Below are 25,893 nucleotides of genomic sequence, written 5' to 3'. Positions count from 1 at the left end.
TACTCATCATTCATTGGGCACCTATCATGAAATTGGCTCTTCTACTCACTAGCTGGGTATTTAATTCTGTACGCCTCAGAGCCCTAATCTGTAAAATGGAGACCAAAATAATACATATCTCATAAGGTTGTTGTAATAAATGAGCTAATACATACAAAATGCTTGTATGACTTTGCCTGATCCTTACTGTTCTCAGTAGCAGCTATTATTTGAATCAATGTTATTATTACTATCACTTTGCTTTCTTTCAGTTCATCTGTGAAGATTAGCTATTATGATGATTCTAGTTTTACAGATGAGAAAAGTGAAGCCCAGAGAAGTTAAGCAACTTTCTCAAGGTAATACAGCTAGTCAGTGGAGAAGTCTATCTGAAGAGTCTGTTACCAAAGACACTGTAATCTGAATTTCATTGATATTGATCTAAAGGAAAATTTATTGTGATAACTATGTTGAAAATAGACTGCTTTGGTACATTTATTCAGTGACATTTTCATTACAAAAAGATCTCTGCCTCCAGGTTTCTTTGGCCCCATTTGTTTTCCCATTCTTCCATCCCAGGTCCTCCCTCAGCAATTATAGATTGCAGGATGGAAGAGAAGAGGGAAAGGTGGCAAGCAAGCAGCAGAATCAGGCTGGAGGAGGGTATGATGCCCATTTATACCCAGAACTCAAATGTTCAACTCAGCTTCAGCAACAATTCATCTTATAAATCAATTTGGCAGGGCATCAGCTTTAAAATCCATTACATTGAATCAGGAGTGGAGTTTGCAGCTAATTTGCCGACAGGGAACCCTTACATGGCAGTGACCTTTTAAACTAGCATAAACCAATGTTCTTGTTCGCCTCTGCTTCTCTCCACGCCACTGAGTCAGTTTTGTTCCTGCCTGTTTCTTCATGTGGAAAGAAGAGTTGAAATGTTTACTCTCACTCTCCTTAGAAAAATAGATATTAGCTGAATGATGACATTGTTTCTTACTCTAGATTATCTCTTCGACTTTTACTTGCCACAATAGCTGTCACCAAATCATTTTTCTTAATAGGAAGAGGCTTAATAACTATTTTTTAAATGCTCATTTATTTATCAGTTACTTAAAATCTGGCTTCCCCTCACCAAGACTTGACAGAAATTGTTTCTTGGAAAACCACCCGTGATATCCTAATTACCAGACCCTGAAACTTATTTTTTCTTTTTTTCTTTGTCAATGCTTCTCCAGCATTTGACCATGTGGACTACCAATCTTTTCTTCTTGAAAATCTCTATTTCCTTTGCTTCCACAGCATTCAAATATTTTGGTACTTTATTCAGCTATCTAAAGACTGCTCAATATCAAGCTCTTCAGTCTCTTGTAGTTAATCCATGAGCTTATTTCATTAACTTCCATGGTAGACAGGATATATCCATCCCACAGAGGTCCATATGTCCTAATCCCTGGGATCTGCAAATTTTGCATGGTAAAAGGGAGTTTGCAGATGTGATTATGTTAAGGATTTTGAGATGGGGAGATATGCCTGTATTATCCAGGTGGGTCAAATGTAATCACAAAGATCTTTATTAAAGAGAAGCAAGAGAGTTAGAGTCATAGCAGGAGATATAATATTGAAGCAGAGGTGAGAGAGGAGAGATTAGATTGCTTGCTTTGAACATGGTGGAAGGGGCCATAGCCAAGGAAAGTGGACAATCTCTAGAAGGTGGAAAAGGCAAAGAAATAGATTTTCCTCTAGAGACTCCAAAGGGAATTCAGCCCTACCTACACCTTGACTTTAGGATTTCCGACTTTCCATACTCCCAGATGATAAATTTGTGTTATTTGGAACCACTAAGTTTGTGGTGATTTGTTACAGCAGCAATAGGAAATGAATAAAACTGTCTTTTTCAATTCTTTATTTCTCAATGTGAAAATTCTTCCAAATTCCAGATTGACAATTGTCTTCTAGACATCCTTACCTGGATCCTTACCTGGATACTTCAGCAGAATCTCAAACACAACTAGTCCACCATTAAAATTATTGTCTTTCTCCAAAAATCTGTTCCTCAGTGGACTTTAACAATTGCATTCATTCATTTATGTATTGACTCTTTCATTAATGTATTTATTCACAAACTAATATGTTTCTGAGTGCCTACAATGCTGATACCACTGAGACTCTTAGAATGCAAGTGTTAACAAAATATAAAGTTTCAGCCTCAATGGGGATGATATTCTAGGGAAGAGATAGACAAAACCAGGAAAAAAATAAAATAAAATAAAATAAAATAGTTCCTGCTAGTGAAAGTTTTCTGTATACTGTCGAGCAAGGTAATGGAATAGAGAGTAACATGATGTAGGACAGGTGAATGGTGGCTCTTTTAAATAGGATGTTCAGAGAATGTCTGTCTGAGAAGGTGATATTTGAGCAGAGATCTAATTGAAGAGAAGAAGTAAGAATGAGAGTGTATATAGGAGTAGCATTCCAGAAAGGAAGTACAACAAACAGAAAGGTCCTGAGACAAGAATGAATTTGGATTGTTCACGTTCAACTGATTGCAAGAAGATGGGAGTAGACTGGGCAATGTGTGGAGGGGTAAAAAACGGGGTCAGAAAGATAGGCAGACTTTTTTGGGTCGTAGTCATAATTTCGATTGTTATCTAAATGTGATAGGAAACCACTAGACAATTTTGAACAGGGGAGTGAAGTAAACTGATTTATAGTTTAAAAAAAAAAAATCACTGCAGCTTCTTTATAAAGAACAAAATGAAGACAGAAAGAGGAAGTTGTGATGATGAGGGTGATCCTCTAAAGAGGGGATAATTTCCAGAGCAAAAATATCAGGTGGTACAGAGGAGGGGGTTTACAGTATAAGTTTAGTCGTCATTGTTATTCCTTATTTTTTACGGGTGGCACAGAGAGAATATCAGTTCTGGTAGAAGAGGTTGTAGATTTGATGACAATAAAAAAGTATGAAAATATGAATATGATGAAGGATTGGAAAAGGGAAAAGAAGATAGGAAATAGACTTCTCAACAAGTATCACAGCAACTTTACCAGCGAAAGAAGGCACATTTACTAGGCAGCAGTGATGAAGGCCCACTTAGATAGTGGTTAGGAATTCTGATAGGATTTAAGAATAGTTGAAATGAGGGTAATAGAATTATGAGCTAGAAACATAGATGACTGTGGTCATGACATTTGAGTTCAGAATAAGGATATTTTCCAATATGAATGAGGCTGAGTAACTAGGAGTACAGTATACCATGACTGCTAAAATAATAAACTAGGAATTGTGAGGTCTGGGGCAGTGCAATTCAAAGACCTGTGGCTTTTGGTGGAGAATGAAGGTAAAATGATTTGGAAGTGACAAGGACACCTATCTTACCTTGAGGTCCTATAAGTAGCATGTAAAAGGGATGCAGAAAAATCCATTATTGTCCTTAGGAAACAGCCAGATTATAATTAAAACAAGAAGGTGAAGGGAACATTAAGAGATAAAGTAAAGGAAACAGGGAATTGTGCTGGTGACAGGCCTTGAATTTCAGAGGATGTGGAACTCAGGATCATGGAAATGTGAGAGATGATATCAGACTTGCACCTGCATGGAGGTGGATGGAGAGAAAGTCTAGATGATGATGGATGATCTGGGAGATTTGGACTTCTGGTAGTAACTGATGAAAACACACATGGGAGGGAGGTTGATGGAATAGGAAGGACAAAGAATTAGTCTTAATATGGTCTCTTAGAAGAAGATGGGGCATCAGTTGTATTGAGAGTGACAGTTGATATCAATGGCCTTCACAATGTTGAGTTCTGTTGTAAATATTGTCTTGCCTGGTGTACTCTGAGCCCTGTGGGCCTATTTTATAGTGGAAGAGGAGTCCACTAGAAACAGGTGCTGTTTAGGCCTGTCTTGAATCTGGTTGAGACTGATGGTGTTCTGGCCAAGGGATAAAGCTGATCTTACTAGGTCTTCTTGCCCAGATTTGCTTTTTGAGTCCTAGGCCTCCATATCTAACTCTCTGCTCAGCTTCTTCATTTCAATGGCTCAAAGGTATCTCAAATTCAACAAGTTCAACACAGCACTGATAATCTCCAAACTCTCTACCCCAAATTTAATCCTCTTTCAGTGTCTCCTCATGTATGAGACTGTACAAATCAAAATTGAAGAGTCATCCTTGACACTTCCTTCTCCTTAACCACCGTGTCGTATCTACTCTGGAGGAAAGTGGAGCAAGACAGCTGAATAGAAACCTCTACCGATTGTCCTCCCCACAGGAAAACAAACTTGAACAACTATGCACACAAAAAAGCACCTTCATAAGAACCAAAAATCACGTGAGTGATCACAATACCTGGTTTTAACTTCCTATCACTGAAAGTCACTGAAGAGGGTAAGAAAGACAGTCTTGAATTGCCAATGCCAACCCTCCCCCATACCCTGGCAGTAGCTGTGTGGCACAAAGAGAAAAATCTGTGTACTTGGGGTAGGGAGAGCACAGTGATCGTGGGACTTTGCGTTGGAACTCAGTGCTGCCCTGTCACAGTGGAAAGCAATACTGGGAAAAACTCAGCCAGCGCGCAGAGGGAACACTTAGACAAGCCCTAGCCAGAGAGGAATTGCCCATCCCAGCAGTTGGAAGCTGAGTTCTGGCAAGCCTTGCTGCTCCAGGTTAAAGTGCTCTGAGGTTCTAAATAAACTTGAAATGCAGTCTAAACCACAAGAATTGCAATTTCTAGACAAGTCCTGGTGTTATGCTGGGCTCACAGCGAGTGGACTTGGGGGCCATATCACCCCGTGAGACACCAACCGGGGTGGCCAGAGGAGTGCTTGAGCTACCCCTCCCCCAACCCCAGGCAGTGCAGCTCACAGCTCTGGGAGAGACTCCTTCCTTCCATTTGAAAAGAGGAGAGGAAAGAGTAAAGAGGACTTATTCTTACAACTTGGATACCAGATCAGCCACAGTAGGATAGGGCAGCAGGCAGAGTCCCAAGACCCCCATTTAAGGCCCTAGCACCCTGAAGACATTTCTAGACGCACTGTGGCCCAGAAGGGAACCAACTTCCTTGAAGGGAAGGGCTCAGTCCTGAAAGAATTCATTGTTTGCTGACTGAAGAGCCCTTGGGCCCTGAATAATCAGCAGCAGTGGCACCTAGGGAATACTCGCTATGGACCTTGGGTGAGACTCAGAGATGTACTGGTTTTAAGTGTGACCCAGCACATTTCTAGTTGTGGTGGCAATGGAGAGGGACTCCTTCTGCTTGAGAAAAGGAGATGGAAGAGTAAGGGGACTTTGTCTTGTAGCTTAGGTATCAACTCAGCCACAGTGGGGTAGAGCAACAAGCAGCCTCCTGGGGCCCCTGATTCCAGGCCTTGGCTCTTGTATAGCATCTGAACCTGCCCTGGGCCAAAGGGGAGCCCACTGCTCTGAAAGTAGAGTCCCAGACCAGGCAGCAATCAGCACAAGCTGACTGAAGAGCCCTAGTGCCTTGAATGAACATCAGCAGTAGTAGCCAGTATACAATCTAGACCTGAGGTAATGGTGGCCATGGGGAGAAATTCCTCTGTTTGTGGAAGGGGAGGGAAAAGTGGGAAGGATTTTGTCTTGTGGCTTGGGTGCCAGCTCAGACACAGTAGAACAGAGCACCAGGTAGATTCCTAACGTTTCCAACTCCAGACTCTGGCTCCTGGGTGGCATTTCTGGACCCACCTGGGACTGTGAGGAACTCACCACCCTGAAGAGAAGGACACAAGCTTGCACAGCTTTTCCACCTGTTGATTATAGGGCCCTAGGGCCTTCAGCGAACATTGCAGTAGCCAGGCAGTGGTTACCATGGGCCTTGGGTGAGACCCAGTGCTGTGCTGGCTTCAGGACTCACCCAGCACAGTCCCAGTGGTGGTGGCCGCAGGGGTCCTTGTGTCACCCCTCCCCCAGCTCCAGGCAACTCATCATGGAGAGAGAGAGATTTGGAAGAAAGTAAGGGAAGACAACAAGAATCTCTCCATGGTGATCCAGAGAATTCTTCCAGATCTTATTCAAGACCACCAAGGCAGTATCTTTACCAGTCTGCAAGATCCACAATGTTACTGGACTTGGGGTGCCCCCTAATGCAGATATAGCTACAGCAGCCAGTAAGTTAGATCACAATACCTAAGTCCCTTCGAATACCTGGAAAACCTTCCCAAGAAGGATGGGTAAAAGCAAGTCCAGACTGCAAAGACTAAAATAAATATCTGATTGTTCAATGCCGAGACACCAATGAACATACACAAGCATCAAGACCATCCAGGAAACATGACCAAAAAAATAAACTAGATAAGGCACCAGGGATCAATCACAGAGAGACAGCTATCTGACTTTTCATACAAAGAATTCAGAATAGCTGGTTTGAGGAAACTCAGCAAAATTCAAGATAACACAGAGAAGAAATTCAGAATCCTATAAAATAAATTTAACAAAGAGATTGACATAATTAAAAAGACTCAAACAGATATTACAGAGTTGAAAAATGCAATGGACATAGATACTGCAGAACTGAAAAATGTAATTGATATACTAAAGAATGCATCAGAATGTCTTAACAGTGGAATTGATCAAGCAGAGGAAAGAATTAATGACCCTGAAGACAAGCTATTTGAAAATATACACGTGGAGAAGAAAAAAGAAAAAAAGAATAAAAAAGAATGAAGCACATCTACAAGATCTAGAAAATAGACTTGAAAGGGCAAATATAAGAGTTATTGGTCTTAAAGGAGAGGTAGAAGGGAAGATCAGGGTAGAAAGTTTATTTGAAGGGATAATAACAGAGAACTTTCCAAACCTAGAGAGAGATATTAATATTCAAGTTCAAGAAGGTTTTAGAATACCAAGCAGATTTAACCAAAAGAATACTACCTCAAGACATTTAATAACTAAATTCTTAAAGTTCAAAAATAAAGGATTCTAAGAAAGCAAAAGAAAAGAAACAAATGACACATGATGGAGCTCCAAAACATCTGGCAGCATGGCATATTTGAAGTGCAGAGGGGAAAATAAACAAACAAAAACAAACAAACAAAAAAAAATTTTATCCTAGAATCCACGGAAAATACCCTTCAAACATGAATGAGGAAGAGAGACTTTCCCAGACAAACAAAAGCTGAGGAATTTCATCAACACCAGAACTGTACTACAAGAAATGGTAAAGGTAGTTCTTGAATGTGAAAGAACAGGACATTAAGGAGAGATAAGCAATCATCTGAAAACAGAAAACTCACTGGTAATAGTAAATACAAAGAAAAATAGAGAATATTATAACACTATAATTGTGGTATATAAACTACTCATATTTTGAGTAGAAAGACTAAATGATGAACTAATAAAAATAATAACTGCAACTTTTCAAGACATAGTACAATAAAATATAAATAGAAACAACAAAAGTTTAAAAGCAGGGGGATAAAATTAAAGTGTAGAGTTTTTATCAGTTTTCTCTGTTACTTTGGTTGTTTACAAAATCAGTCTTCTGTTGTCATCAGTTCAAAATAATGGGTTATAAGATATTATTTGCAAGCTTCATGGTAACCTCAAATGAAAAAAATACAACAGATACACAAAACATAAAAATCAGGAAATTAAAACATACCACCAGAGAAAATCATCTTCACTACAAGAAAGATAGGAAGGAAACAAAGAAGGAAGAGAATATCACAAAACAGTCAGAAAGCAAATAACAGAATGGCAGGAATAAGTCCTTACTCATCAGTAATAACACTGAATGTCAATGAACTAAACTCTCCAATCAAAATACATAGAGTACCTGAATGATTTTTTTTGAAAAAGACCCAAAGATATGTTGCCTACAAGAAATATAATTCATCTATAAAGACACACATAGACTGAAAATGAAAGGATGGAAGAAGACAGCTCATGCAAATGGAAACCAAAAAGAGAGCAGGAGTAGCTCTACTTAGACAAAATATATTTTAACAGAAAAACTATACAAAGAGATAAAGAAGGACATTGTATAATGATAAAGGGGTCAATTCAGCAAGAGAATATAGTAATTGTAAACATATATACATCCAACACTGGAGCACCCAAATATATAAAACAAATATTAGAGCTAAAGAGAGAGATAGACCCCAATACAATAATAACTGGAGACTTCAGTATCCTATTTTCAGGATTGGAAAGATCATCCAGACAGAAAATTAACAGGAGAATATCTGACTTAATCTACATTAAAAACCAAATTGACCTAATAGATATTTATAGAACATGTCATCCAATGGCTGCAGAATACACATTCTTTTCCTCAGCACATGGATCATTGTCAAAGGTAGACCATATGTTATACCACAAAACAAGTCTCAGAACCTTCAAAAAATTGAAATAATATCAAGCATCTTCTGTGATCACAATGGAATAAAACTAGAAATCAAAAACAAGAGGAATTTTGGAGGCAATACAAACACACGGAAATTTTAAAAATATGCTCCTGAATGATCAGTGGTTTGATGAAGAAATTAAGAGAGACATTGAAAAATTTCTTGAAATGAGTGACAACAGAAATGCAATATACCAAAACCTACGAAACACAGCAAAAGCGGTACTTAGAGGGACGCTTATGGCTCTAAGTGCCTACATCAAAAAAGAAGAAAACCCTCAAATAAGAAACCTAACAGTACATCTTAAAGAACTCGAACAACAGAAGCAAACCAAACCCAAAATTGGTAGAAAAGAAACAATAAAAATCAGAGCAGAAATAAACAAAATTGAAACAAAAAACAATAAAAGAATCCACAAAAAGTTGTTTTTTTGAAAAGATAAAAAGTTGACAAATCTTTCCCCAGATTATCTAACAAGAAAAGAAAGACCCAAATAAATAAAACCAGAGGTGAAAAAGAAGACATTACAACCAATACAGTATAAATGCAAATGATTATTAGAAGCTACTATGAGCTTCTAATAATAAAATAAATTGGAAAAACTAAAAGAAATGTATAAATTGATAAACACATACAACCTACCAAGATTGAACCATGAAGAACTCCAAAACCTGAACAGACCAATTACAAGTAACAAGAGCCATGATAAAAAGTCTTGCAGTAAAGAAAAGCCTGGGACCTGATGGCATCACTGCTGAATTCCACCAAACATTTAAAGAGGAACTAATGCCAATCCTACTCAAACTATTCTGAAAAATAGAGTAGTAGGAGATACTCCAAATCCATTCTATAAAGCAAATATTACCCTGATATCAAAGCCAAAGGCACATCAGAAACAGGAAACTACAGGCCAATATCCCTGATGAATATTGACGTGAAAATTCTCAACAAAATACTAGCAAACTCAGTTTCAGTGTTCAACAACACTTTAAAAAAAGCATTCATCATGACCAAGTGGGATTTATCCCTGGGATACAAGGATTGTTCAGCATATGCAAATCAATTAATGTGATGCATCATATCAACAGAATGAAGGACAAAAATTATAGGATCATTTCAACTGATGCTGAAAAAGCATTTGATAAAATGCAACATCCCTTCATAATAATAAAAAACTCCCAAAAAACTCGGTGTTGAAGGAAAATACATCAACACAATAGAAGCCATATATGGCAGTTCCAGAGCTAATATCATACTGAGTGGGGAAACACTGAAAGCCTTTCCTGTAAGATCTGGAACACAACAAGGATGCCCACTTTTACCACTGTTATTCAACATAGTACTGAAAGTCCTAGCTAGCGCAATCAGAAAAGAACAAAATAAAGTACATCCAAATTGGAAACGAAGAAGTCAAATTATCCTTGTTTGCAGATGATATGACCTTATATTTGGAAAAACCTAAAGACTCCACACAAGAAAAAATATCAGAACTGATAAACAAATTGAGTAAAGTTGCAGGATACACAATTAACATACAAAAATCAGTAGCATTTCTATATGACAACAGTGAACAATCGGAAAATAATCAAGAAAATAACCCCATTTACCATAGCTGCAAATAAAATAAAATACCTAGGAATTAACCAAATAAGTGAAAGATTGCTCTGATGAAAACTGTAAAACATTGATGAAAAAAATTGAAGAGAACACACACACACAAATGGAAAGATATCCCATGTTCTTTGATTGGAAGAATCAATATTGTTAAAATGTCCCTAATGCCCAAAGCAATCTACAGATTCAATGCAATCTCTATCAGAATACCAATGGCATCCTTCACAGAAATAGAGAAAAACAATCCAAGTTTATATGGAACCAGAAAAGATCCAGAATATTCAAAGCTATTCTAAGCAAAAAGAAGAAAACTGAAGGAATCATGTTACCTTACTTCACATTATACTACACAGCTATAGTAACCAAAACAGCATGATATTGGCATAACAATAGACACAGACAGACCAATAGAACAGAATAGAGAACCCAGAAACAAATCCATACATCTACAGTAAACTTGTTTTCAACAAAGTTGCCAAGAACATACGTTGGGAAAAGGACAGTCTCTTCAGTAAATGGTGCTGGGAAAACTCTGTATCCATATGCAGAAGAATGAAACTAGACCCGTATCTCTTGCCATGTATAAAAATCAAACCAAGATTGATTAAATATTTAAATCTAAGTCCTCAGAATATAACACTACTATAAAAAAAAATTGGGGAAACTGACCCACACATTGGACTGGGCAAAGATTTCTTGATTAATACCCCACAAGCACAGGCAACTAAAGCAAAAATGGACAAATGAGATCATATCAAGTTAAAAAGCTTGTGAAAGAAATAATCAACAAAGTGAAGGGAAAACCCACAGAATGGGAGAAAATATTTGCAAACTACCCATCTGACAAGAGATTAAGTAACCAGAATATATGAGGAGCTCGAACAGCTCTATAGGAAAATATCTAATGATCCAAATAAAAAATGGGCAAAAGATTTGAATAGACATTTCTCAAAAGAAGACATACAAATGGCAAACAGGTATATGGAAAGGTGCTCAACATCATTGATATTTAGAGAAATGTAACTCAGAACTACAATGATGTATCATTTCATCCCAGTTAAAATTGATTTTTTCCAAAAGACAAACAATAACAAATGCTGATGAGAATGTGGAGAAAAGGAAACCCTTAAGCACTGCTGATAGGAATGTTAAATTAGTATAACCACTACAGAGAACAGTTTTAAGGTTCCTCAGAAAACTAATAACAGAGCTACCAGGTGATTCAGGAATCCCATTGCTAGGTATATACCCCCCAAAAAGAAAACAGTATATCAAAGAGATACCTGCACTCTCATATTTATTGCAGCACTAGTCACAATAGCCAAGACTTGGAAGCAACGTAAGTGTCCGTCAAAAGATGAATGGCTAAAGAAAATGTGGTACATATGTACAATGGAGTACTACTCTTCAGCCATAAAGAAGAATGAGAACCTGTTATTTGCAGCAACATGAATAGAAACTGGAGGTCATTATGTTAAGTGAAATAAGCCAAGCACACAAAGACAAACATGACATGTTCTCCCTTATTTGTGGGATCTAAAAATCAAAACAATTGAATTCATGGACATAGAGAGTAGAAGGATGATTACCAGAGGCTGGAAATGTTAGCAGAGCCGGTTGTGGGGAGGTGGGGATGGTTAATAGGTAGAAGAATATAATTCGATAGAATGAATAAGATTGAATATTTGACAGCACAACAGAGTGACTCCAGTCAACAATAGTTTATTGTACATTTAAAAACAACTAAAAGAGTATAATTTGATTGTTGGTAACACAAAGAAAGGATAAGTGCTTGAGGTGATGAAAACCCCATTTACCCTAATGTGATTTTTACACATTGTATGCCTGTATCAAAATATCTCGTATAGCCTGCAAATATATACATCTATTATGTACCCACTAAAATAAAGTTTAAAATTAAAAAAAAAAAATCTACTCCTACAACATAACCCAAATCTATCCACTACTTTTTCCATTTCCAGTATAGACACCCTTCACAGATACTACTGTAGAGCAAGTCACCATGTTTTGTCCTCTGTTCTATTATAGCAACCTCCCAGCTGGTCTTACTCCTTCCATTCCTGCTCCTGATACAACTATCAGATTGCTTTTTGTAAAAAACATAAATCATACTGTATTTATCTCCAGCTGAACCCCTTCTATGAATTTCCAATGTATTTAAAATAAAATCCCAATTATTTGTTCATAATATTTATGACCCAACAAGAACTGGTGGTAGCTCACCAAACTCTAGCCACACAAACCCTTCTAGCCATACAAACCCTTCGACCTTTGATCATCCAAAATTTGTTCCAGACTTTGAACTTTTGCATTTGTTATTCCCTCTACCTAGAACTCTCAGCTCTAGAGTTTCAAATGGATGGTTCTTTCTCATCACTTAGGCCTCAAAACAAATGTCACCTTCTCAGCACTGCTTTGTCTTACATGTACTATAAAGTAGCCAACTCTCACCTCTTGCCTGCTCCAGTCACCATCACATTACTGTTATATTTTCTTCATCTCTGTTGTAATTGTAATTCATTTTGTTTATTTACTTGATGACTTTTTTTTTCCCTGTTTCTGTTTTCTAGAATGTAACCTCTAGAAAGGCAGCAGCTGAATCATGTCCCCCACAATATGTTCAGTGCCTAGAAAAGTGCTTGGTACATAGTAGTCATTCACTATTATTTTTTGAATGAATATCAAAGATTTCTATTGTTAAATAATTACACTCCCCATGAACTGGGTAGATCCAGTCTCATAAGATTACCAGTTGAAAATTTTAATGTACCATTATTTAATAGGTCACTATTTAAATTGCTCCACAAACTCTTCTTTACCTTTAAATTTCTGCTTTTGCCCTTTTACAAGGATGAAGCTACTCTGATTTTGAGGGACCTAGCAAAAGATTACAATATCATAATAACTTCCCAGATCTATTCTAAAAAGCAGTGTACTTTTTAGTGTGCAAAATTATTTGGATGAAATCATGTTCAAGGTTTAAATGCCTCTATTTACCACTAACATATTATAAAATATTTACTTAGCTCTCTTTAGAAAAAAAAGCAAGATCTCTCTGTCTCTCCCTCTCTCTCTACACACACACACACACACACACACACACACACACACACACACGCTTTCAAAATAGCTATTTTTTAAGGTCATGTACACTCCAGAAAATAGCTTTATTTGATGGTAATAGCCACTTATTAGAAAAAGATCTGTTTGTTTCTAAAGGATTACCTTTTTGTCTTCCAGAGAAATATGTCAATAACCATTGGAGTATAGAGAAATCTTTACTTTCTTGATTTTTTTCACTGTACTATTTGATGTCATTTGCTGGGGAGGTTGAGATAACTGTTGGTGAAAGTACACATTTATAAAAGAACCCTGCTGAGGCTATGTGGAAAGATTCATAACGGCTAAGAATTGCAGGCTGCTCAGTTAATTGATTTTTTTCTATCTGGAGAATAGCCATTCCTTTATTTTCACTGTAGTTGGCGTATAATAGACCGATCTCAAGGTGCACAATTGAACTCTCTCCAGTTGTGAGAACATGTGCTTTTAACTGGAATGCTTGGTACCAATTTAATAAAGAAAATTATATGGGTTGACATTAACCCTTCCTATTTGTTCATGTGGGCATATTGTTATTCTCATGGCTTAGAGTTGACCCAGAAGACAAATAAGAAAAGGGCAATAAATAAGTGTATTTATGTCGAGTACCACATGCCTTTTTTCTCATTATATGTGGATTCTTTTTTCTTCTTAGAACTGGAAATAGAGCTATTTTTTGGTCCTATTTCTAAGGGGTGTGGATAATATTCTACTCTCAAAACTAATCATAATCATTATATACGCCTTGCACTTTTATGAAACTGTGAATCTTTACAAACATTAATTCTCAGAGCTCCACTATTAAGCAACATAGGTTGACTCCACAAATCAGATATTCTCTTTCCTTGTTGCCAGGATACTACATAGAGTTTCCAGAGCTGGAGTCTAAGACAGCTGTCCTTTTTTTTTTTTTAATCACAGCTTCCTTAAAGGGTAGTTAACAGGCAGTTTATGGAGAAAACATCCCATTTATTTCTGGGATAGTTGAACTTTATTGGCAGTTCTGAACTAAAAGTCCACTGCAATAGTATAATATGTTAATTATAATCAATGCATTAGTTATAAGTAAAGCAAGTTTGGCCTAGCTATTTCATCCCTGGAATTCTCAGTTCAAGTAGACTTTTCAGATGAGAAGTCCAACTTCAATGAGAATGAAGAGTTTCCAAGTCTCCTGGCTTGTATGGTCAAAAGATTAAGATTAATGATTGGCATTTTATTCATGAAATGTGTCAATAATTCATTTTTTGTGTCTTTTCACAACACTTTTGTAGGTGTTGAAGGAAGAGGAAAGGAATGTATATTTTGCAGGAGGTACAATTCTTTGGAATTCTAAAAAAACAAAGATTTCTCTGTGTATTAAACAACTCTTCTCTGCTATAAAGTAAAAGGATAATAGGGAAGGTAAAAATGTATCTGCATTCATGGAACATATTAAAATACCCATTGAAATTCCTGGTGGCTGGTCTTCCCTTCAAAAGTACATACTTCAACTTATTTTCTATTTATTTTTGGGGGAATCCCACATTTTAATTAAAGTCATAAACCTGAAATGTGATTATCAACTGAAAGAAAGAAAAATCACCTACTCTTTAGATACTAAACATATTGGTTAGCCTTTGCTGTATAGCAAACTACCCCAAAGCTTGATGATTTCAGACAACAACAATTTAATGAGCAAGCAATTCTGGGGATTGGCACTTTAGATTATGCTCATCTGAGCAATTATTCTGGCCTCTGCTGGGGTCATTCATGCCTTTGTGATCAGCTGCTGGGTTGCCTGGGGGATGGCTTTTTCAGATGACCTCATATTAGACAGCTCATTCCTCCTCCGTGTGGGTTCTTATACTGCAACAGGCTGCTAAGCAATGATCCAAGAGGTTAAGCACAAGCACGCAAATCCTCTTGAGGTCTATCCTTGTAACTAACATAACATCATTTTAGTGGCATTCTATTGGTCAAAGCAAATCCCAAGACCAGGGGGTGAGGCCTGGTGTATTAGTTCGCTCTCTCATTGCTATAAAGAACTACCTTATACTGGATAATTTATAAAGAAAAGAAGTTTTCATCAGTGTTCTATGACTACTAAAAAAAAGAAGAAAGAAAGAGGTTTAGTTGGCTCACAGTTCCACAGTCTATACAGGAAGTAAAGCAGAGGAAGCCTCAGGAAACTTTCAATCATGGAAGAAGGTAAGGGGAAGCAGGAATGTCCTACATGGTTGGAGCAGAAGGAAGAGAGAGAAGGGGGAGTCGCTACACACTTTCAAATAACTAGATCTCATGAGAACTCAATCACTATCAAGAGAACAGCAAGGGGGAAATCTGCCCCCATGATCCAGTCACCTCCCACCAGTCCCCTTCTCCTACTCTGAGGATTACAATTCAACACGAGATTTGGGTGGGGTCACAAATCCAAATTATATCACCCAGTAAATCACAAAAAAAGAAGATTCAGAGATGTGCAAGCAGATACCTTGCCCCAAGAGTAGGTCTCAATTATGGAGGTCAGATCCTAATGTCCTTCAGGCATGAACATGTACAAATAACTCTCCCTGCTGTGATCTCATGCTCAAAATGCAGCCTTCGGATTTAATTTGATTTTTCATGTAGTATGCTGAGAATTTCCTGGTCAATGGATTCAAGTAGAATTTATATTTCTTATTACAAATGGGTAAATTGGCACTCAGCTCCACTTAACCTCATTTCTGACCATCTTTTTTGCTTTTTTTCCCTCCCATTAAATAAAGTAGCTTCTTTCTTTCTCTGAACTCTGTGTTCTGTGGTACCCAGATATTGGACGTATGGTTCTGTTTCATCACAGGCTCCATATACTCTTCCTCTTCCTTTTCCTTTGGAGGCAAGGGCTGGGCTGCAGCATGGCCACCATCATGTTTACCTCAAAAGGAGCCACAGTGGTTCTAAAGGTCTAGGTCTGATTACCTGGACCCGCAGAGGCTCTGCCTTCTCTGTTTAGTGGGGTCAGATGGGATGTTAGTGCCCCATGGGATGGATTTTGATCAATGAGACTGAAGGAAGAAAGGAACTGGTTGATAAATTGTTTTTTCTTCTTCTCTTTCCAATACAACCAGATGGTTCAGAGAAGCAATGATTTCACATATCCTCTGTAAAGATACCCTATATGACCAATCAGTCAGGTTTTCTGTACGCCTATGGATGCCTTGGTAATGTATCACTTTGTAATGGCTTTTGCTCCTTCCTTGACTAAAATCCCCTTTTCCTTCATTCTTGGTTCACTGAGATTGCACTCTCTCCACAAAGCAAGCATATAAAGCTGTGTATCATGCCTTCATTCTCTGTTTCATGAGGAACTCAGGATAAAATGAAACATGGAAGACAGTAACTTTTCATGCATTTGTTAACTACTAAGTAAACATGGAATTAGAGAATTTGTTTGTTTTGAGTTTTGACCAACAAATAAATAATGGCCTTATTTCAGAATAACCCTGACAAACTGGGGCATGTTGTTTTGCTGAGGCATAACTCTTCCTGTCCCATGCTTTGAGACAGATTGGTGGAGTCACTTAGCTAGAGAATGACAGCACACTGCCTACAGCAAAGCCAGTTTGGATAAATTATGCTATGTGTGGAATTTTTAAAATACTTATAAAAGAAGATTTTTTTTTTTCTGATACACAGCGAGGACAGAAACTGTTTTGGAAATTATGGTGGCCTGTAAATATATATATGTAAACCTAGGGATGAAATGCCTGTGCTATCATCCCTTTTACAACTCTACAATCTAAATTAAAAGTTGAATTCATCACATCACACAACTAATAAAATTTAAATAAACCATATTAATTTTATATAGAAAATAAGTTTTTGCTGAAGCTATACTAGTGCTCACCATTGATATTACATATACAAATATGATAGTGTACCATACGATGATTTGATTATCTCACAGTTTTCTCTGTTTAAATAATTTTAAGACCTTTTACCCTATATTAATTCTGCCTCTGTATTTTTCCATTAGCCCAAAATAATTGAAGTAGAACATTCCTACAAAACATAATCGTTTTTCAGGATAGGACATGCAACTCTTATGTAAGTAATTTAAGTCAAAATTTAATAATGTCATAGTTCAGTGCTTTTTAAAAGCAAAAGTCTAGGGTTTTTTTCCCTCATGACTGTTTAAAGAAATCAGTGTTTGCCCAATAGCAGGTGCTAAAAGTTTTCATTTGTGGCATTAGAGGGGGATAGCAAGAGCAAAGCAATGTGCCTACCAGTATATTAAAATGTAAATGCTGGTGCTTCATGATCCTTTTGTGCAACGTGGTCACCTAAACACAAGCATAAACATGCACATTAAAATAAAGTAATGCTCAATCATAAGATGGTCATCTAGCAATGAGACAAAGACAAAAGGAAAAGGGAAAAAAATGGGAGAGGTGGGGAATGGACAACATTAAACCCTGTAGAATGTGTGACCTCCAAGATGTCTCCCCTCCAGGCTGTCCCCCAGCTGCAAGGTAGAGGATGGGTAATCCACATTGAGTAGGGAAGAGAATGGGCCAGGGGTTACAGGGTCTGGGTCCCAGAGCTGAGAAAGCTGAGACCCACATGTGGACCTTGGTGACTTCACCATGTGACTCCGCATGCCATTTGGGACAGGTCATGTGGGAAACCCCAATGGTGCCTTTGCTGCAAATCTGGAAAAGATATGGTCATAGGACACCTCCGGTGTCCTGCCTCTGCTTGGCCCAGTTTTGTTTGCTGGTGTTTTGCCACCAGAGATAGCCCTTGCATTGTCCTAATCTATATTTGTGAATTGTGCTGGTTTCCTGGAGATTGTCACCACCCGCCAAAGGTGGGTGCATTAAAAGACACCATCGGTTCTGGGGCTTGGTGGTGTCTCATGAGTTCAAGCATATCCCTGGCCTAGGCCATGTCACTGTCCATTAGTTGAAGAAAAAGCAGTTCTCAGGTGCAAGCAAGGACCACCTTTTGTAACTGTCACTGTCCTGGCCTTGAGAAAAGAGTCCACCCTCCTTGGGGCACCCCATGGATGACACAGTCAGTACCAGAGGTTCCAGAGAGGGTGGATGAAGCTGTTGGTCTCTTCATAATTGGCACAGACGATTTTGGATATTTCTGGGTGGGCAGTTTCTTTGCATGTTTCAGGAGAGGTTAATTGATTTTGGGTTTACATGACAGGCCTTTAGTTTGGGTCTTACTTTAGTGGTTGTTTGGGGGCCCAAGGGAGAGAGATGGGCAGTGGATGGGGCTTTTCTGTGTGCTCCTGTGGACGGTTCTTTTGCTTTTGTTTTCATTTCGCATTCTTCCTTCTCCACAAGTCAAAGTCATTTCCTGTGGTTTCCACTGTGTGGACAGTGCTCAAGCGCGGTGCTTGCCAGAGGGATTAGAGGCTGGGTGAACCCCAGGTCACAGACATGATGAAGCAGATAAACTGTTCTTCTGGTTCCTGTCTAACCTCAGAGGGGCAAAAACCCTCCCCAGGAAGGAGAAGAATGTTCAAAAGCCAGACTTTTGGAGAAGAGGCAGCTGGGCAGGGCTGAAAGCCTTCAGTATGAACTGTGGAGACGCAGCCCTTGCCCCTACTGTGGGCTGAGGGGACCCCAGCTGGGCACCCTGGGTCAGACTGAAGCCAACAATGCCAGCTGCCCTTTTTAGCCTGCTGGCAATGCCACGTGTGCTAGAGAAGATGGAGGATCCCTGTGCCAGGAGCCCACTTGGTCTTCCCAAGGGGCAGTGCCCCAGTGAAGAGAGAAGCAAGAAAATAAAGTTCCTTGTAGGTCCTCTGTCAAAAAAAGTAAAAATAAAAAATTAGATGGCCATCCATATGATAGAGAACATGCTACTCTTATTAATTTTAAATATAATTGGAATGAAAATTCATACTCTTAGAAGGAATCTTGTAATAAACTCATGGACACAAAACACTTTCCATGGACTCCTGCAAAGATGACGTCCACCACTGGGGAGACATGCTCTAGTGCAGTGATTCTTAATTTATTTGTCATCTCTTTGTAAATCAGGTAACAAAAAACAAACAAACAAACAAACAAAAAATTGGTTTTATCCTAGCAAAGTTTACATGTGTGCACAAACAATATTTTGAATATAGTTTCAGTAAGTTTATGAATGTCCTGATGGCAATCCAAGGACTAGCATAATTACATTATTTCATTGAATTCTTCCAATTATCTCAGTAAGTAGTATCCTGTAGAGAAATCTCAGAGTAGCATAATTATGCTCCCTTTTGTATGTTAATTGCTTTTTCTCCAAGATTCCCTTAGGATACTTTTTTCTTAATCTTCAAATATCAGTAACTTTACCAGTTACTTTCCCTAGGAAACAGCCTAATTTGCTCTTCAGAGCCAAACAAGACTTTTATTTCAAAAACACTTTTTTCTATTAAATCTTTGAATGCATTTTTCCATCTTTTCTGTTCTTCTTTTCTTTCATCTGAATTCCATATCTAATGATCTTTTTGTAATTTTACATCTCATTCATTTTAATTTTCATTTTGCGTACTTTTTTTGAAGTTTGACTTCCATGTCACTGATTGTGGCATTAAATACTGTTTATTCTATTTATGATTGCATCAAATGTGACAATTATTTTTGTAAATATTTAATTTACTTCTAATTTACTTTTATTTCTCATATTTCTCTTCATTCATGACTTTTTTTCATCTCCTTTTGTTTCATCACATCTTTTTTAAAACAAGATTGTGATGCCTGTGTGTTTTTTGAAATTATAGACAAATTTCTTTTCACCTCTTAGCTTTTAAGTCACCCTTATTATAATACATGCTATTCATTTGCTTTTGAATTACGTTTTTCCTTTCTTGATTTTGTAATTTCTACTCATTAGTCAAGTAGTTTTTCATTAATTCTTTATCTTTGTTTTGAAATTGGACCAGTTGATGAATTTAAAGAGCACCCTTACTAATGCTGGCCTTCCTAAGAATAAAATTTTTATCTTTCTTACTACTTGGAAGACTCTCTGTTGCTCATGATCTAAAATAATTTCTAATTGATGCATGTTTAATTTATAATGGAGATGTGACACTTGTGAATATTTATATACCAGATAGCATTGTGTTATCGTTCATAAAACAGAAACTGTAAGAAATGCAAGAAAAAAATAGAGAAAATTACATTAGCATTAATATTAGTAAGTCTGGGTTTACTTGTACTATACAGAATTATAGAAATATATTGAAGAAAAGAAATGCCATACGTCAATAAGGTAAAACAAATTGTTATATTTTGAACTCAAATAAACTGATAGAAAAAGTAAACCAGGAGTGGTGGCTCATGCCTGTAATTCTAGCACTTTAGGTGGCTGAGGCAGGAGGATGGCTTGAGGCCAGAAGTTTAATACCAACCTAGGCAACAAAATGAGGCCCCGTCTCTACAAAAAATAAAAAATCAACTAGGCATGGTGGTGTACACCTGTACTTCCAGCTCCTCAGGAAGCTGAGGCAGGAGAATCACTTGAGTCAGGGAGGTCGAGGCTGCAGTGAGCTGTGATTGTGCCACTGTACTCCAGCCTGGGCAACAGAGCAAGACCCTGCCTCAAAAAAAAAATAGCAACAACAACAACAAAACAAAACAAAACAGAACAGAACAAAAAACGCTGAAAATATTTTGGCAAGACCACAGAAGACGTAAATAATGTGATTCATTAACTTGGCTTTTAAGTTACGAAAATGGTGAATTAAAATTTACCAAAATTCTTTTGAATTTGTCTATTGCTTCAATTTATTCTGTCACTTTTTGCTTTGTAGACTTGAGGAGTATGTTATTAGACATGTACAATCCCAGAACTGTCATATATTTCTGATGGATTAACACTTACATCATTACAAAATATCTTTCTTTCTAGGAATGGTTTTGCCCAAAAGTTTACCTTGTCTGATATTAGTCCAGCTACCCCAGATTTCTTGTGGTAAGTTGCTGTTTGACTATTTCTATGCTCTTTAAACATTTTTGCATACTTATATCTAAAGTGTGTATCTTACAAACAGAATATATTTGAGTTCTGTTTTTTATCCAGTCTGATAACTGCTGGAATATTCAAACCATTAACATTTAATGTGATTACTTACATATTTGTATTTAAATCTACCATCATACTTGCTTTTCTACATGTTTCATATATTTTATGTTTTTTCTCTCCTTTCTTGCTTTCTTTGCATTTATTAAATATTCTTTTATTATTCTATTAATCCTCTATTATTATCTTTCCTCTCTATTAGCTTATTATTCTATTCCCCATTTGTTAGCTTATTACTTAGACATTTTTACTCTTCAAGATTATCCTAGATATTAAAACATGAATTCTTTATTCATTAGTTGTAATATAAATTAAATGTTTTCCTACATCCCAGAAAATTCAAGGACCTTTGAACACATAAATTTCATTCATTCTTTGTGGTATATTGTATTTTTTTTTCAGCTTCAAAATAAATAAAAATGTAAAAAATACATTTTTATTTCTGTATTCTGGTAAAAGAATATATAAGTCTTTGGCTACATGGCTCACATTGGTCAAAAGAATGTAAATAGAAGTGGCTATATGTGATGTTTAAGAAGAAACTTCAGCGCTATTGGATAATTCTTCCATTTCTCTTTTTGTTCTGCTATGAGAATAGAATATCTAAAATAGTGGTTACTTCCACTGGCTGGATTTTGAAATGAAGACAATATATGGAGAGGAACCAAAGCCAACTAAGAGCTACAGTGGTCAACATAAAATGTGAGAAAACAATAATTGTTGTGATAATGTACTGAGATTTGGGTAATTGTTACTGTAGCATAGCTTATGGATGCTAACCAAAACACTCCTTCTTTTCTTTTATGTTATATTGAAATGTATTTTACTTCTAAATGTATAAAAACAGTCTTGGACATTATCGTTACAGCTTTATGCAGTCTATATTTATTTAAAATTATTTACATGTTTACCTCCTTTTTTTTAGAAAACTCTTCATTCCTTCTGATTTCTCTGTGTTTCTATCTGGGATCATTTTCCTGTTACATGAAGAAATCCTTTTGTTAATTCTCATTATGTTGTTATGCTGGTGATTAATTTTCTTAGTTTTTGTTTCTCTCAAATCATTTTTGCTTTTTGTATTTTTAATTTTGTAGAGGCAGAGTGTCACTCTGTCATCCAGCCTGGAGTGCAGTGGTGTTATCACAGCTCACTGCAGCCTTGAACTCCTGGGTTCAAGTGATCCTTCCACCTCAGTCTCCCAAATAGCTGGGAGTGCAAGCATGCAACACCACACCCAGATAACTTTTTTCTTTTTCTTTCATTCTTTCTTTTTGGTTTGTTTGTTTGCTTGTAGAAACAGCATCTCACTATGATGCCCAGGCTGGTCTTGACCTCCTGGTCTCAAGCAATCCTACGTCAACCTCCCAAAGTGCTGGTATTGTAGTTGTTAATCACCATGCCCAGTCTTGCTTTGCTTTTTAAGAATGTTTTTGGTGGGTAGAGAATTCTAGGTTGGCAGTTATTTCAACATTTTGAAGATTCCATTCCATTGCTTTCTGGCCTCCATCATTTCTGTTGAGAAGTTTGTTAGATGTTGTAGGATTTCTCCTTTGAAGATAAATATATTTTCCTTCTGATTACTGTCAAGATTTTATTTTTGTTTTTGATTTTCAGTAGTTTTACTCTGATGCATCTGCATGTAGTTTTCTTTACGAGTATCTTACTTCTGGTTTCTAGCATTTATCAAGTCTGTGGGTTGGTACATTTCATCAGTTTTGTAAAATTCTCAGTTTTTATCTCTTTAAATGTGTTTCTATTTCCTCTTTTTCTGGGACTCAGTTTTCGTATATGCTAGATGTTTTCATTGTGCACCATGTACACTATATATACTTCATACTATTGTATTGTCTATCTTTTTATCTTTTTATGTGTCACTTCTGAGCATGTTATTCTGAACTATAATCCAGTTTTATAATTCTTTCATTAGCTATATCTAATCTTTTAAATGTATTTAATGTGTTCTTAATTTTAGTTATTATAATTTTTCTATTATAAAATTTCCATTGGCTTCTTTCTTAATTATAATTTCTAATTCTCTAGTGGAATCTCTGAACATAAGAACAGTTATTTTAAAGTAGTGCTTGGTAATTTTAATATCTGATCTCCTGGAGGACTATTTCTATTGTTTCATTTTTCTCCTTTCTTATCTGCACACCAATTTTTTATTGTATCTGATCATTGTGCATAAAAAGCTATAAAGACAATTTGAAGCTCTTGGCTATGTTTTCTTCCTTCAGTGAGGACTTAACTTTGTTTCTGCTACATAGTTATGGTAAATGCATATCACCTTTATCAATCAGGTATTGAGCTATTTTAAAGCTGGATTTTAGTCATTTGAATGAAGGCTAGAGTATTTGCCATTCAGCATTATTTTAAAATTAGAGGTCTTTGGGGATCCCAACTTAAAGGCTATGATGTTTATCAAGGTCCCTCCTTTTTCACAGGCTCTGAAGTTTAGTCCTTCCCCCAAGCCTATGAAATTTCCAGAAGCCTTCCTCATCTTTTCAGCTTCTCAGGCACCACCAGCTTCTTGTCTTCTTTACTTCTCAGACACAGTATTTTGCTCAGCTTCCTGGCCTCTCAGAAGGCAGTTTGGATTTTCAAAGGCCTTGAAGTATGTATATTATCTTCCTATTGTGGCTTAAAACAAAACACATTTATTATCTCAGAGTTGCTGTGGATCAGGGGTCTGGGCCCAACTTGCCTGGGTGCTCTGCTAAGGGACTCACAAATATGTGATCAAGATGTTATAGAGGCTACATTCTCATCTGGAGGCTTAACTTAAAGAATCTGGCATAATTCATTTCCTTAAGGCTATATGATTGAGGGATCCAGATTTCTGCTGGCTAGAGGTCATCTTCAAGTCCTAGAGGCCACCTGCTGTTTCCTGCCATGTGACCTTCTCTTTGGCAGTTCACAACATGGCAGGTTGCTTCTTGAAGGCCTGCATGAGAGTATCTGTCTCCAAACAGCTAAGATCGAGTCTTACATAATGTAACCTGATAATGAGAGTGACAGCCAACACCTTTGCTATATACTATAAGCAAATTAGGTTAGTGAAATCTCATTTCCTATTGCATATGCTATTGACTAGAAGCAACTCAGAATTGTCATCCACACTTAAGGCCTTGAGGGTGGTATGAATTCCTGTAATGCCTCCAAAATGTGGTACTGGTTTTTGTTTATTATTTTTATAGTTAGAAGCAATTCTAGTTGTTTTCATCTGGCCTTTTCTTTCATAATAGCCCTCTCTATATATGTCACAGAACCAATGTGGTGATTCTGCCAGTTACTAAGCATGTCCATTCCAGGTATATATATTTTAAATGGAGAAATAGACCCTTGATGGGTATGCATACCCACTGGGACCACTTTGAGATAGAACTGAGCTGAAATTCCATCACCTGACCTTTTACCTCCATAAGCACCTACTCTAAGTGTGTAGACATCAGTGACATTTTGGGTCTTTGGGAATTAGTGTCAGTTGAGAGCCAGCATCTAGTAATTCCCCCCAAAGACTGAATATTTCCCCTTCCCAAATGTACAATCACCTGGGTAAATAGTAAAAGTCTGCAAGTAACTCTGGGGAAGGCTAGTAGGAAGATTAACAGAATAAATTTGTGGCAGTGTATGAGGCTCTTTCCTCAAGGAGGCCTGATCTCCCCTTCACTCAATCAATTTTAGGTTGGTGAACTGGCTCAAATCTGGGAATTGACTCAAGGGTCATCGTATTTTAGGGATTCAAGTAAGACTTCCTTTCACTAAGCTTAGATCTGTTCTGCTTATATAGATCAAATAAGAATTTAGTAAACTGTCCATTTTTTTTTTAGGGGCACCACGATCAACCAGCCAACACTAAAGATTTCTGTGAATCAGACTCTTCTAATCACTGCTTTGACTCTGTTGGCAATTATGGTAACTATACTCATTTTGTCTTAGGCAATTTGTATTAGTTTCTTAGGTTTGCCATAAAAAAGTACCACAAACTGGGTGGCTTAAAACTATAGAAATTTATTCTCCTACATTATGGAGGCTAGAAGGCTGAAATCAACGTGTTAGCAAAGTTGATTCCTTCTGAGGCTCTGAAGGGGAATCTATTCCATACCTCTCTCCTAGTTTCTGATGATTCCTGGTGATCCTTGGTATTCCTTGGCTTGCAACCGCATCGCTCCAACCTCTGCCTTCGTCATGACACAGCATTCTCCCTGTGCATCTCTGTGCCTAAATTTCCCTCTTATAAGGACACCAGTCATTGGATTAAAGGCCACTTTAATCCTTTACAACCTCATCTTAATTCGATTATATCTACACAGATCCTATTTTCAAATAAGGTCACGTTCACAAATACTGGGGGTCAGGACTTCAACATATCTTTTTGGAGGAACACAATTCAACTCACAAAGGCAATTAAGTGCTGCCACTGCCACTTGACCTTTGTCGTCTCAAGAGTCTATCATTGTCATTACATCTAGGGATCCTGGTTTATGGTAGCAGTTACCATGATAATTTCTGGTCTATAATGAATAGCCAGCACAAAGCTCATCAAGGATGCTGGAGCTCCCCTTACAGATTTATTTCTCATAGCCAGGGTAAAGGGTACGTTCTGAGAGCCCTCTCAAGGTGAGTGAGTAGGTCTTATATAATAAAGACACTCCAACATTCAAATGTTTCTAAGCCTCTAGATATCTTCCTCTACAGTATACCCCAAAAGTTCTGGCATTTTGATTTCATTTATCATAGGTCACTTTTGGGTCCATGTTTCAGCCAACCAA

At 37.2% G+C, this 25,893-nt stretch overlaps 1 long non-coding RNA gene across 2 annotated transcripts; it reads left to right on the top strand.

Moving 5' to 3' along the window:
* Window positions 1-250: 250 nt before the first annotated feature.
* On the top strand, window positions 251-25,033 carry LOC105463349 (uncharacterized). 2 transcript variants are annotated; one of them, XR_976277.3, is made up of 4 exons: window positions 251-338; window positions 20,951-21,013; window positions 21,720-21,823; window positions 24,952-25,033. It is a non-coding gene; the product is annotated as an uncharacterized lncRNA (long non-coding RNA). The 2 variants fall into 2 exon arrangements; XR_976274.3 differs by lacking the exon at window positions 24,952-25,033 and adding an exon at window positions 23,566-23,695.
* The last annotated feature ends 860 nt before the right edge of the window (window positions 25,034-25,893 follow it).

The sequence above is a fragment of the Macaca nemestrina genome, chromosome X (assembly GCF_043159975.1).
Source record: "Macaca nemestrina isolate mMacNem1 chromosome X, mMacNem.hap1, whole genome shotgun sequence".
In the NCBI taxonomy this organism is placed as follows: domain Eukaryota; kingdom Metazoa; phylum Chordata; class Mammalia; order Primates; family Cercopithecidae; genus Macaca; species Macaca nemestrina.
This window is presented reverse-complemented; position numbering and strand designations above follow the sequence as displayed.